This window comes from Sminthopsis crassicaudata, chromosome 5 (genome assembly GCF_048593235.1).
Source record: "Sminthopsis crassicaudata isolate SCR6 chromosome 5, ASM4859323v1, whole genome shotgun sequence".
Lineage (NCBI taxonomy): Eukaryota > Metazoa > Chordata > Mammalia > Dasyuromorphia > Dasyuridae > Sminthopsis > Sminthopsis crassicaudata.
Window position 1 is genome coordinate 21,291,556 of NC_133621.1, and position 13,465 is coordinate 21,305,020.

The 13,465-nt window shown below is 35.9% G+C and overlaps 1 protein-coding gene across 1 annotated transcript in view; it reads right to left on the reverse strand.

The window, feature by feature from the left end:
* Window positions 1–8,923: 8,923 nt before the first annotated feature.
* Window positions 8,924–13,465, reverse strand: part of RBMS3 (RNA binding motif single stranded interacting protein 3) — a 1,412,069-nt gene continuing 1,407,527 nt past the window's right edge. Inside the window, exon 18 of the transcript XR_012482314.1 lies at window positions 8,924–13,420. The gene's annotated coding sequence lies outside the window, so the exon portion shown is untranslated. The remainder of the gene's footprint in view (window positions 13,421–13,465) is intronic.

A 13,465-nucleotide genomic window follows, 5' to 3' on the forward strand; every position in this document is an offset into this window, starting at 1 on the left:
GACTGTAAGTTTCTCAAGGGCAGGAGTTTGCTTACTGGTCTTTGTGTTTCCAGTGTTGAATATAGTCCTGAGCATATAATGAGAGTTTAAAAATAATTTTCACTCTTTCATCTATTTTATTATGTCTGCCCTAAGCAGACTGCATTTGGATTATTGTATTGGGTATTCCTGCTGTGTTGATTCTTTGTGTTCAGTTTTGTGCATTTTAGAAGGACACAGTTCAGCTGAAAAGTGAACAGGAGGGCAGATTATATCATAGGAAGAATAACTAGGGGGAAAAAAAGGATTACGGGGTGCACTGGATTGGGATTCTGAAGAAATCTTGCCCTCTGTCCCTTACATGTGACTTTGGGCTAAGGATTCATTTTCTTTATTTGCTCTTAAGTTTGCACATCTCTAAAATGGGGAGATTGAAACTAGATGAAGGTCCCTTCCTAGTCTGAAGTCTTCTCTGGTCATTTGATAGCATCTCTTATATACAGGACAAATCTACCGTAGCGTATAAGTCCCCTGAGGTAGTAAGTATTTCATTGTATCTTTGGAACCCACCAGTGCTGGACACATACTAGATTTAAGAAATGCCTATTGAATTATATTGAACAGAATTGAACATTTCAAATGAGGGACTAGGAAAAATACTTTAAATACTACACAATAGATTTGGTTTTCAATGTCTATTTTCCATTGTCTTAACGAATATCGAGGTGCTGTATGGAATTTCATCTTCCCTTCCATACAAGGTATTCAAAACAGCCAATAAATTTAATTATGCACATTTTAATAAAATTTGGCTGTGGTTTGACCAAAGAGGGGGTTTTATGTTACATGAACAGACCACAGAAAGGAAGAAATTCTCACAGTAGTCATTTCTCCATCAAAATCATTCTCTCATCCCCCAAAGCATAAGAATCTGGGAACTATCAATCAGAGGGTCCTGGATGATGTCCACAGGCATGTATGTACATATGTCTGTGTTGAGGTTAGGGAGAACGGAGGGAAGGGCAAAAGAAGGAATCTCCAAGGTAAGTTGGCCCCCAAGCAGTTTACAATTACACTCAAAGGCAAATGAGCTGCCACTTCAGAGCAGAGGCCCCTGGGATAATATACTCCATCTGCTCAGGTCATTTCCTGAACTTCAGCCACGTGGGTGGTCTCCCAAAGTTGCCCAGCCAAAGTCGCCTGCTCAGCATCTATTTTCAACCAGAATATTCTTCAGGTACGGATGACACCAAAACCTAATTGTAGCTCTAAAAATGACTTTCCCTTGGAGAATCTACTACTTTTATTTCTCTTTTGAAACAGGTTGCTGGAATCTACTCTCAATTTAGACATAAAGAAGATATCCTCATGTACATTGGATGCTCCATAGTGAATTAGGATCCAAAGGGAAGTGGCCGAGTCTTTCGGCATAGAGACTTATGGAAAATGAATGCTGGGATTGTTGCTTTTTGTTTTTCAGCTTCAAAATTCACTGGCCTCTAATCAATATGTTTTTTCTCTTGTCAGCCTATCAGTGTCAGTGGTCTTTGAATGGAAAGTGCTAGGCGGAGGAGGCCCTGGATTCAAATTTTGCCTTTGTCAATTGGTACAACATTAGCCAGTTCACTTCTCTCTGGGTTCTCCTCTTCTAGAGTTGGAAGAAACCTCAAAAATCAGACCAATCCTCTATTTTACAAATAGGGAAACTGAGGTATACTTGATATGATCCAGGCATTGTTGCTAATGATATACATAATCAGGTAAGTATCATGTATGTATTCTTGTGCATATACACACATAGGCATATATACATGTCTTTAAATAGATATAATCTCTTGAAGTATGTAAACATATTAGAACTATAATTTATTCTCTCTAGATACATTAATTTTCCAGGAAAATTAAGCAAAGAGAAATAAAAGAAGTATAGCTTTTTAAAAGATCTTGAGTATTTGTGGCTTGATATCTCTTAGATTCATTGGATGTCAATAAATGCCGGGGCACATTCTTGGGGTGTGTGTGTGTGTGTGTGTGTGTGTGTGTGTGTGTGTGTGTGATTCAGAAAAAAAGGACCCTGAATTTGAAATCAGAATGCACCTCTGACAAGATACATTCTGGGCCTCAGTTTTTAATATGCACAAAAAAATAAAAAATAAAAAAGATTGGACTGGATATCCTCAACTTAGCTAAAGTTCCAAATCTCTGACTCCCATGGCTCATAATGATTTGTATTAAATGATTTAGATGTAATATTGGCAGGAGATAGGAGACTGGGACAGATGACTTTCAGATGAGATTGTGATCTACTTACATTTAAGGTATATCTTATATCATTATGAGTGTTAAAAGGTTCACAATAATAATTGTAGCCTTTGGTTAGAATTATACAATAAACATAAAAGACCCACCTGTCCAAAATTATCCATGCCGTATCATTTCATTTAGTACTTAGAAGTTTGTCAGTTTTAGACCTTCCCTCCATGGTTTTTATTGTTAGATTTTTTTTAACATAAAGGCAAAATTTTTCTCTCATAACTTCAAATTCTACCGACAAAAGCCCTTAGTAATCAGTCTTTGAAGAGGCCACAAAACTTTTCTCCTTTTGGTCACATCTTTCTTATCACTGATCTGAAGAACTGTCACTCAATCCCATGTCTTCATTTTGAAAGCTAAATAATTTCTCATGCTGAATTTCTCATTTCTTCATTCCTGGAGATCCATTTTTAAAGAACCCTGGAAAAGTTAGCTTCAATGGATGGAGAACTCACATAGATATTTTGGGAGAAGATTTAAAAGAATAATAATCACTTACATTATGCTATGATCAGCTCCTGTGTTTTGTAAACCAAATGGACATAGTTTACAAAGAAGGTGCTTCCCTTCTCTGAGTACATGATCTGACAGAAGCATTAAATAGAAATTTTGATGTTTGGGGAAGCTACAAATCAGTTTAAAAAAAAATCAGTTGTAAGTGGAAGGGACTGTAGAACACTTAGGTGTGTGAAGAGACAACAGAAACTCCAGGCCATTAGCCTCTATGGACACAGATTATAGCAAATGGTAGGGCACTCCTGGGAAAGCCCTAGTGGGTGAGAGAATAGTAGTGGTGCTGCTGGGGAAATGAAAGGGTACAATCTAGTAGCTTCCCATTTTAGTTCATTATTCTTGCTTCTTGGTGCTAAGCTTAGGTTTGTTTTATCTTCTGCTGATGAAACATAATTGCTTTAAATATTCTCTATTTTTTAAAAATTTTTGCTCTGGGATCAAAGTACAGTTGCCTAGCTTTAATGTAATATTGTCATAAGTAATCAGGTCAATGCTGATTCTACAATCTCTGACAAAGCAAATTCTGTTCTTTGAAATGTTACTGAAAATTATTGAAATGTTACTGAAAATAATGCTTTCCATATCAGCACAGTAGTAGCCCCTTCCACACATTGAGCTCTACATAATCTGTTAGTATAGAATAGGTACTCATGTCATCAATTTCAATGACCTTATTTGCAAAATTAGTTTAAAATATTACTTAATATTAAAAAGTACTTCTTAACGGGATTGTTACAAAGAGTTCTATAAGCCCTAAAATGCTCTATGAATGTGAAACATCATTAGTATTGTCCAACTGACAGCTTTACTCATGGATTGGAGGATCACTTAGATACTAGGAAGCCATCCTAATGCAAAGCTCCTTAAACTGTGGGTTGAGACCCATTATAACTCACTAGGAGGATGACAGAATTATGAAATTATCAGTAAATTTTTTGATTTGTATATCTGTTTTATATACCTATATACCCAGGATGTTGTAAAAATTTCTTAGGCAAATAAGGTATCATGAGTAAAAAAAATTTAAAAATAAATAAATAAATTTAGAAACCCTGGTCTAGTCCAATGATTCATTTTCAAGGAGGGTAAATAGTTTAAATGAATTATCCAAGGTCTCCCAGGTAAGAAAGAGCAGAGTCAGGATTTGAATCCATGTATTCTGCCTGTAAAATCATTGCTCTTCCCCCAAAATCTGCATACTTATTGTATTCTCTAACAGAAGGTAAGTTGTTTGGAAAAAGACAAAGCATCATTTTTAGAGTCTTAGTATGCCCAGTGTTTTGTGTGTAGTTGCTGTTGGATTAAAAAAAAATGTTGATGAAATTGAATTTCATTTTTTATGGGGCAACTGATAGTTGGCAAAGGGTTGCAGAAGCCCATGATACTGCTCCGCCCCCTAGTGGTTAATTTTGTGCAATTGTAGTTCTCACTGAGCTGGCAGCTTTAAGGATTTCAAATCTATCTTAATCTTCCACAGTGATAGAATGAGCAATTTGCCGATAGATGGATATATAGATAAATGGATGGATGGATGGATGGATAGATGGATGGATGGATGGATGGATGGATGGATGGATGGGTGGATGGAGGGATGGATACATAGAATCTTATAGTTATATAGATAGAATCTTAAGTGATTTAACTATAATTCTCATCTGTAAAATGGGTGCAATGGGAATAATAGTTCCTTCCCCCCAGAAATTTTGCATAAAGGTAAATCTGATATAAAGAATTCCTGTCCTCTATCCTCCCCACCCCATCCAAGACAAACTCCTAAACTCACCTGCCTTGAGATTTCTTGGATGAGGTCTTTGAGGCTGGCCTTTGTTTGATCCTAAAAGAAAGTTGTCTTAGGACTGAAAATTAGAAAACCAACACAAAACTAACACATATAGAAATCTATGTTTGAGGAATTAAGGTCATTTCACAGAAGTAGTCACAGTACTAAGGAATCTAAATGTAATTTTCCCCAAGGCTTTGAATCACACTAAAAAGACCTGGGATATCACTCAATTTCTTGAGCACTTGAATCCCAGAGAATGTAAGTATCCAAGAACATGCAGTCTGTGTTGTTTTTTTTTTTTCCATAATCATATAAAAACCAATATAACATAGGAGAAATCAAGTTACTCTGTTTTCTGCTTGATCACCTTTCACAAGGAATTGACTAATCTGGTCTCAGTTACATCTGCTCATTATCTATAACCAGCGGTATGCTGATGAATGTTTAACAATTGGCTCTCTAAAAAATTAAAATGTATGCTAAACATACTTTTCATTTTAAGTGTCATTATGGACAGTTTCTCCATTATTTTCTTCTCCAGAAAATCAGCAAAATAATGAATCAAGCTTTGATTTGTTTTTACCGTTGCTGATTTCTGAAGTTTACATATTCACACTGAAAATTTAAGTCATCTCCTATGCTGAAAGGAGCTAGCTTCAGTACATCCAAAGATCATCAGAGCTGTTTTGGGGAATTTTGGAGAGAAGAATGGAGTTTAATTTCTACAATGTAGGACAGAAATCTATACAGCTCATTTACATAGAGATCTAGTGACGTAGTGGATAGAGCATTGAGCCTGGAATTAGGAAGTTCTGTGTTCAGATCTAGCCTTAGACACTTACTGTGTCCCTAGGCAAGTAAATTAGCTCAGACAGACTTAGTTTTCTCATCTCTAAAGTGGAGGTGATAATAGTAACTACTATCCAAAATTATTGTGAGGATCAACTGAGATATGATTTGCAAAATGCTTTGCAAAGATTAAAGAACTAATTAAATGCTATTTATTGTTACTCTAGCTTGCAGGCCACATGTTTTTTGGTTCTAGAACTAACCAATGAACACTAAAGAGCATTTAACCTAAATGAGATAGCCTTTTCTTTTGGGGAATAAGGGAGAATTTTCTTTTTGCTTTTAAGCAGAGAGGCAGTGTGGTATCTGGCCTCTGCTATGCTTGTTGGGTAATTCTGGGCAAGTTATTCAAGGTCTGTTCTCATGTAAAGGTGCCCATCTGCATTGACAACAAATATCTTCAAGAATTGCTCCTTTCAGTAAAGTCCCAGGTCCATCCTCTTTCCTTTTTCCTTGGTAATTAGTTACCTCACACACAGAAACTTCACCTCTTCCTCTTTTTTTTTTTTTTTTTTTTCTGGTGGGAAGATGGGAGAAGCACTGGAGGCCATTCAATAGCTACTTGACAGAATTTCTGAATTTCAACTTTTCAGTCTAATCCTCCTTAGCCAGAAATAACCTTGGCAATTTATTATCAGTGTGAATGGGATTTGTGTAAAACTATCTATTTCCAAACCTCATAAGCCCTATGTTGAAACATGTGACAATTTTCCTAACCCAAGCTAAGATGATCATTCTTTCCTTCTTTCATTCATTATTTGGTTTTTGTTTTACATTTTCTTTAATGATATCTTTTATTAGCTATGGATACAAATGCTTCCTTTTCTTTTCCTAGATCTTTCAACAACCATTTAATTTCTTCATCTCTATCACAACTTAAAAAAAAATCCTCAAAGAACTGAAACTAAGGTACAATATAACTCCCATTATCCTAGTATCTCCAATGGCTCCAAACCAATAACCTTTAGTGGTTAAGGAGTTTGAGATTCTTTAAAATGAGGGACAGACATGTCCCAGAAAAGCCAGTTGCTCTTCTTTCACTAACCCCTCTTTACCTTGAATAAATTTGCCTCTCTCTGTCTCAGTTCTCTCCACTACAAAATCAGGGACATAGAGGAATACATCACACCTCTAAAGCCCTCTTTAGCTGTAAGTGTGATCCTATGGCCTTTCTTGGGCCTCAGTTTCTGTGTCTGAAAATTATGCTCTTTAAGGCTCCTCATGGCCCTAAATCTATGATTTTATGTGTGTGTGTGTGTGTGTGTGTGTGTGTGCGCGTGCGCGCGAGCACGCGAGAGCTACAGAGATTCCCAAGAGAGCTGTGCACAAACAACAAAAGGCTCTGGTTTTGTTTTCATTTTTTATTGAAAGCTTCATCAAAGAAAACAGAAGTTTAAACCTAACATCCACTGATCTACAGAAAGCCCAAGGAGTGGGGGAAATGGTAGCTAGTTGGACTGTGGTACAAATGGAAAAAATAAAGTAAGAAATTTAAAAAAAAAAAAAAAGAAAGAAAAAAAAGAAAAAAGAAAACCTGAAACACCTTAGCATTACAGAACTTTCCATGACAATCAGAGACAGCACGACAAAAATGCTCTTTGATAAATAAGGTTCATAAAATGAATGGCGTTCAGAGGTTCAATGGTCTAGGATTTGGTTACCATGAGGTCTGCAAAGATTCTTTAAAGAAGCCATGTCTCATTTTAATAGAAACTAAACTTTCATCAACATAACATCAAGCGTGTTTTTTGTTTGTTCTTAGCTTTGTGGTTCCAATTATATCCATGGATTTGCTCATACACGGAGGATTGTTGTTCTGTTTTGATGTTTTTTCCCCCTCCCATTTAAATGGGGATACATTTTCTAAGTGCCTCCATGATGCTTAGGAACTAGTTCATTTTTGCAAAGAATTAGAATGAAAATATTTTATGCTGTGAAACAAAGCACCTTTAATGATATCCTTTTACCAGGGAGCTGAGAAATGTCCAGCTCTAAAAATGAAAAAAAAAAAAATAAATTGGGCATTATGTCCATTTGGAACTATTGTTCAGATCTACCAGAATATAGAAACCATCCTGCATTAATACAAGAAAGGAGAATCATTCAAAGCACAGAAATTAAATGTCCTTCTTAGAGATTTAAAAATTTAAGGTGGACTTGCCCAACAGTTGATGTTCTGTTCTCTGATGAGTAAATTAATTCATCTTTGGCCTGGTAAAAGGTATAGAGATGTCAAAGAAATCACAACAGTGAAGAAAGCCAAATCAACATGTATGCTTTTAGCACCTTTCCCCCCCTCCCATTTATCATCTTCAAAGACTTTGGAAAACTCTTCACAAATTGTAGTAAATGGGGAACAAGAAGGGTTGGGTAATCCAAATCCACAGATAAGCCCATTATACCTCATTGTAACCAAATCAACCTAAAAGTCATCAGATGATTTTATGAGTAGTAAATCGGACTGATTTGATTTTTACCTCCTTTCTGTTTCATCATTCACCATTCCCTGGAGGTAGCACAGTCGCCCAATGGTGGACGGAAGGAACTGAGGATGAATGGATTCCTTTGTAAAATCAGAAATCATGGCAGTAAGCCTCAGCAGTGAATGCGATCAATGGCTGGGCAGACCGGGGTGGACTAGCTGATGTGGGAAATGGTGGTGGTCATAAAGGTGATGTTTTCTGGAGGGCTCCAAATGGCTCCCTCTTATCTTTTATCACTGTTGCATGCTGAATTAGGAGTGATAGTGAATCAAAGGGCATTGTTGACATTATCCAATCTTGGCAGTGGCATTTATGTATAAGCATCAAGTTAAAACAAAAGAAATCATTAACCTGATTGAAAGGGGGTGGGTGCACTAAGTGGAGGCTCATGAACACTCACTGGGCTTGGTGGTAGACTTAAGCACTCTCATTGCACAAAATACCATGAACAATAAATCAACCACTGAAACCATCCCTGACCAAGAGCTTGATAATAGGATTGATTTTATGTTAAGGAAAATTTTGAACCCAAGTCTTTTCCAAAGTCATATTTGATGTTGCCATCAAGATAGAATGATTCTTTACTCTTAATTTCAATACAGTCTGGATGCAGGACAGACAACTGGGAGGACAGGGGCAATGCAATGAGTCTGTGAAAATTTCCTCCTTGAATATTCAATACGAACTTGCCAGCCCAACTGAGTTTAACAGATACATACTGGATTAGGTAACTGAAATAAGAACCTAAATTTCATCCTTTCCTGCCATAGGCAACATAATATAGGTCAAATACTATGACATATTAAAAATAGGCTTTATTACAATGGAGGCTTCCTCAAATGGGTGGTATATTGGTACATACATACATAAATAATCTCCTTTCATTTGATTTTTACTCATATAAAAACCATTTAAGACTTAAATTCATTAAGATTTTCTTTTTCCTGTATAACTCTCCTTTTCTGCACTGTTTCACACACCCACTTTAGAATGGAATTTTAAAAAAAAAACATATCTAGCTTTGTTTGGTTAGCCATTTAATCTGTTCCAATGAGTCTCTATAAGTTACTGAAAAACCACAGAGATGTTATAGCCTAGGTGTCCAAATTGAATCAAGTTTCCCTGAAATCCATATTTCATCAAATGGGGGCTACTCAAAATGAGTCACCATTTTTTATATTCCTACGAGAATTTTGGCAAGAATTTTAAGGAAGACTGGCACCAATATTCTAAGCAAACAGAATCTAGCCAATGGACCAAGAAAACACCAGCAAATTTAGAATCAGATTAGCTGGGAATCTTTTGAGTTAACTAGCATATTCATATTTTAAATATAATCAGGAGTTCCAAGAGTCCAAAGGCAGCCTCTGTTATCAGGACTCACTTGCATATTCAGTTCCCTTATAATCCTTCTGTGATCACATACATGTTTCCTTTAGAAGATATGAGGAGTTATTTAGAAGCTCCCAGTTATCATATATATTTTCCCTCTGACAGCCTCTCATCTTGGTGAAAAGAAAATATTCATTTGCTTTCCACTGACTGTTGACTACAATTTGGATGTGACAAAAAATATTTATGGAATGTATTTGTTGATTTTAGTTCTGATATTTTAAGGTCAGGCCCTTTTGCCCTGAAGACTTTATGGAAGTCTATCAGTCAATTAGGAATCTCCCGGCATCAATATGTAAGGCTAATTGGACAATTAAAATAATAGGCCAAATGCAAAGATCTAGGACCCTGGTTTTGGTTTTAGACAATTGGGATCTTAAAGATCTAGGATACTAGTTTTGTTTTTAGACAAGTGTGATCTTAAAAATATTTTACTCTCTCTCTCAACTCCAGTTTGTTACTGTATCAGGGTTCCTTCCATTTACCACTATTTCCAAGCAAACATGGCAGAGCTGGTTTGCTTGTGTTTATTTTTCTCTCTCCAACAGGGCTTGTGCTAGGAACCCGCTAGTGCTTACCTGTGTATACTGCTATTTTTCAGACTTGGTTTGACACTTGAAAAAATTCACAGGTCAGAAGACAGAGAAGGGTGAACTAACTCATGTACAGAGAAGAAATATTTTCTCTTTCCTTTTTGGTATGAGATGAGATCTTTGACAGTGTGGCACAGGTTAAACAATTTGAACACAAAATACATGGCAGTGGCTAAAACATTTGGTGGGGTGATTTCATTTTGCCCCCATTTGGCTTAAAAAAAATACATCAAAATTATTTTACTTTTGTTGCTGGGGAAAGCAAAACCAAGCCAACTCTCCCCCCCTCCCCCTAAAAAAAAAAAATCTTCTAAAGATATAAATTAAACAGCAGGGTTTCAAATAGAAATAGGAAGTGATCTCAGCATATTCATCAGCCACATGGTAGCTACCTTGGAGCCTCATTGTCCAGAGCGAATGAGACTTTTCTTTGTGTCACATCAGGATTTATAAGGAAATAGAACAAAATAAGATTGTTTTCTATTCAACTCAATTATTCTCAGGGGGAATCCATAATTATCCAAGAAGTTTCAGAGAATGGGAAGAAGAAAATAAACGGGGTTGGTTTGAAGCATTCTTTGTGGTTCTCTGTGGGCAGCTCTATGATGATAAAACTCAAGTTGGTGCCATCTACAAAACGCTAAAAACAAAAAACAAAACAAAACCCCAGTGGGAAGGCAATAAATTAGTGGAAATCTAAAGGTTTCCCCTCGAGTTCCTTAACCCATAGGGATATTATATGATTGTAGAGACCAATAAGCAGTGGGTTTGTCTTTCTGGGAATGGATGTTGAATTAATCGAAAATTAAAATTAAAATCTAGAAAAGCACCCTTACTTGAAATCATCTTTGCTTGGGTTTAAAGGCATTTCTTTCATGAGAACTTTAGATCAATTTCAGAACCACAGCTTTTATTTAAGTGGATTTCATTGGGAGAAGATTGACTTCCTTTCCTTTTTAATTAATACTATTGTCTTTTTTTCACAGTAGTTATACAAAATGACTTCATTACCTCGTTCCATTGACTCAGTAACTTATTTTTATCTTCTAGCCCCTCTACCAATTCTTTGATCCCAGTGCCTCATTCAGAAAACAGTACTACTATCAAATCCTTCTCAATTAATAAAGTTTTACTGCCCTGGATTTCACATAAAACATTGCAAATTTCCCAAGAATGTCTTAAAGAACAATTGTGTCTCAGCTAATGAAACTGCATTCACTTTTGGACCAAATTGGGCATCCACCAACTCCTTTGGCTTAGCTGATCTCCAGGACTGGGTCCTTTTGGTTTTTGTTTTCTTAAATCATACTAACTCTTGATTGTCAACCAGCATATTAAGAGCTTACCCAGAATTCCATTAGGAAAAAACAAACCCTTATTTTTAATATCCCTACCTGCCCAGGAGAGTTAAATTGAGAAAAAATGTCCAATTTTCCTCTTTCGTTTCTGGCAACCATAGCCTTCAAAGATGCAATGAAAAAAATAAAAAGGGAAGCAAGCAGGCCTCCCCTTTCCCTCAATTTCAGAATCAAAGTTGCTATCCATGCTGGACGAGGTGAGTAGATGAACCAAAGCGGTGACAGAATTCAGAAGGAAGACTTTCTTTACAAAGACAATGAGACATTCTTTAAGGAGACCACCTACCATTCCACAGACATTTTTTGGGAGGGGGGAAGGGGACAGGTGATAGTTTCAATTTTTTTTTTCTTTTTTTTTTCTTTTTTTTTTAAGTTTTTTTTAGTTTTTGTTTTTCCCCCAGAAGTGTTTATAGTCCAACATGCACGGAAAGAAGATTCAGCCTTTTAGGCAAAAGCCTCCCAATAGAGGTGGCCCCCCACTATGGATTGCGTTGTACAAGAGCATAGGTGAAAAGCTCGACAAAATGAAAGCCTTTTCAATTACATTAGTTGGTGCTTGGATTTTGTACTGCTCTGATTCTCAGCTGAACCCAATAGATCTGGGCTTCCTAAGCCCAACTAATGTGCAATTTTCTTGATAAATTTTGCAGTATGTAAAACACCAGTGGAATATAGGTTAAACAAACATGAAAATAAGAACTGGTCCGGCCATGTAGGTCAAATAAAGATTTTTTTTTTTTTTTTTTTTTTTTTTTAAAGAAGAGGAAAAAAAGAAAAAAAACACAAAAGAAAACCTCTATCTTCTGGACTGCGTTAGGATGTCACTTCATCTTTGGTATAAAATAGGCCATCCATAGGCTGCATTTGATCACAACTAGGAAAGACTACAGAAATTGTCAACAATTTCTTCTATCTATTGCTTTTTTTGCACTTTTTTTGACCATAAGCTCCTATCTACTTAAGTTTTTTTTTTTCATTTTTTTTATTTTTTATTTTAATGCTCTTAAGCTAGGTTTTGCAATGTGACAAGCAAAGCTGACTAAAAACTTCTTAACGCTCATAAAAAAGACTGCAGGTAAAAAGCACGAGGGCTTTTATCAGCGATCACGCCTTGGAAATAAAAATAAAAAAAAAAAAAAATCTGCATCCTGCCCCCCCCCAAACCCCGTATCATTTCGAATGCAGCCATTTGATTGAACCAATGTCAATAACTTTACTGTCAGTCACTTTTCCTTTCTAGAATGATTCCTGTCAACACTTAAGACAAAGTTCATGAAAAGTCCCAGCATTTTTTTTTTCTAATCCTTGCAGTTGCCACGGTTCCTTTATCAACAAATTTTCTTCAAACGAAGAAAAACATTTTCTTTTCAACTGTACAGTTTATTTTTTTCACCCTAAAAACTCAGAGTCTATTAAACTTCTGCACCAGTTGAAGCTGGCTCAAAGCAGTCGTTTCAAATTTCCTTCTCCGGTTTTTTTGTTTTTTGTTTTTTTTTTTGTTTTTGTTTTTGTTTTTGATTTTTTTTGTTTTTTTGTTTTTTGTTTGTTTTTCTAACAAGACGTGGACAGCTTGCCTGGAGAGCCTCTGACGTCCTTAAAATTAAGGCAATTAAGATTCAAGATAAACCTTACCTAAACATTTCTAAGAAAAAAAATTAAAAAATTAAACAAATGCACTAGAGTTAAAGAAGGGAAAAAAAGAGAAAGTAGCTTAATTATTGAGGAAGACAAGGTTTTCATCTCAGCTTGCTCCCTCTTAACATCATCAGATTTGATGTTTTTTTGTTTTTGTTTTTTAAAAAAAAAATCTATCTACACCTTCAGGTAAATTCTGAATCCGAATGTTCATCCAGATGAAATGTCAACCCCCAGTGTTTGTGTTTTTTTTTCCCCCTCTGGGTTTTTTCTTTAATTAAAAAAAAAATATAGCAAAAATAAAACTGTCAGACTACATGACGGAACCTTTTGCACAGCACATAAAAACACTTGGGTTTTTTTTTTTTTTTTTTTTTTCCATTGGGTAAAGTAGAAAATGAAAAAAAAAAAAAAAGCATTCGGTTGACGCCTGTGCAAACTGGAAGCCAACTCCTTGTTCAATGAAGTTTCTCCATTCAAGGCAAAGTTTTCAGATCGACATTCTTCAGTCCTGTTTATTGTCTGTGAAAACAATTGAATTAGTCACTAAGTCAAAACAACTTGGAA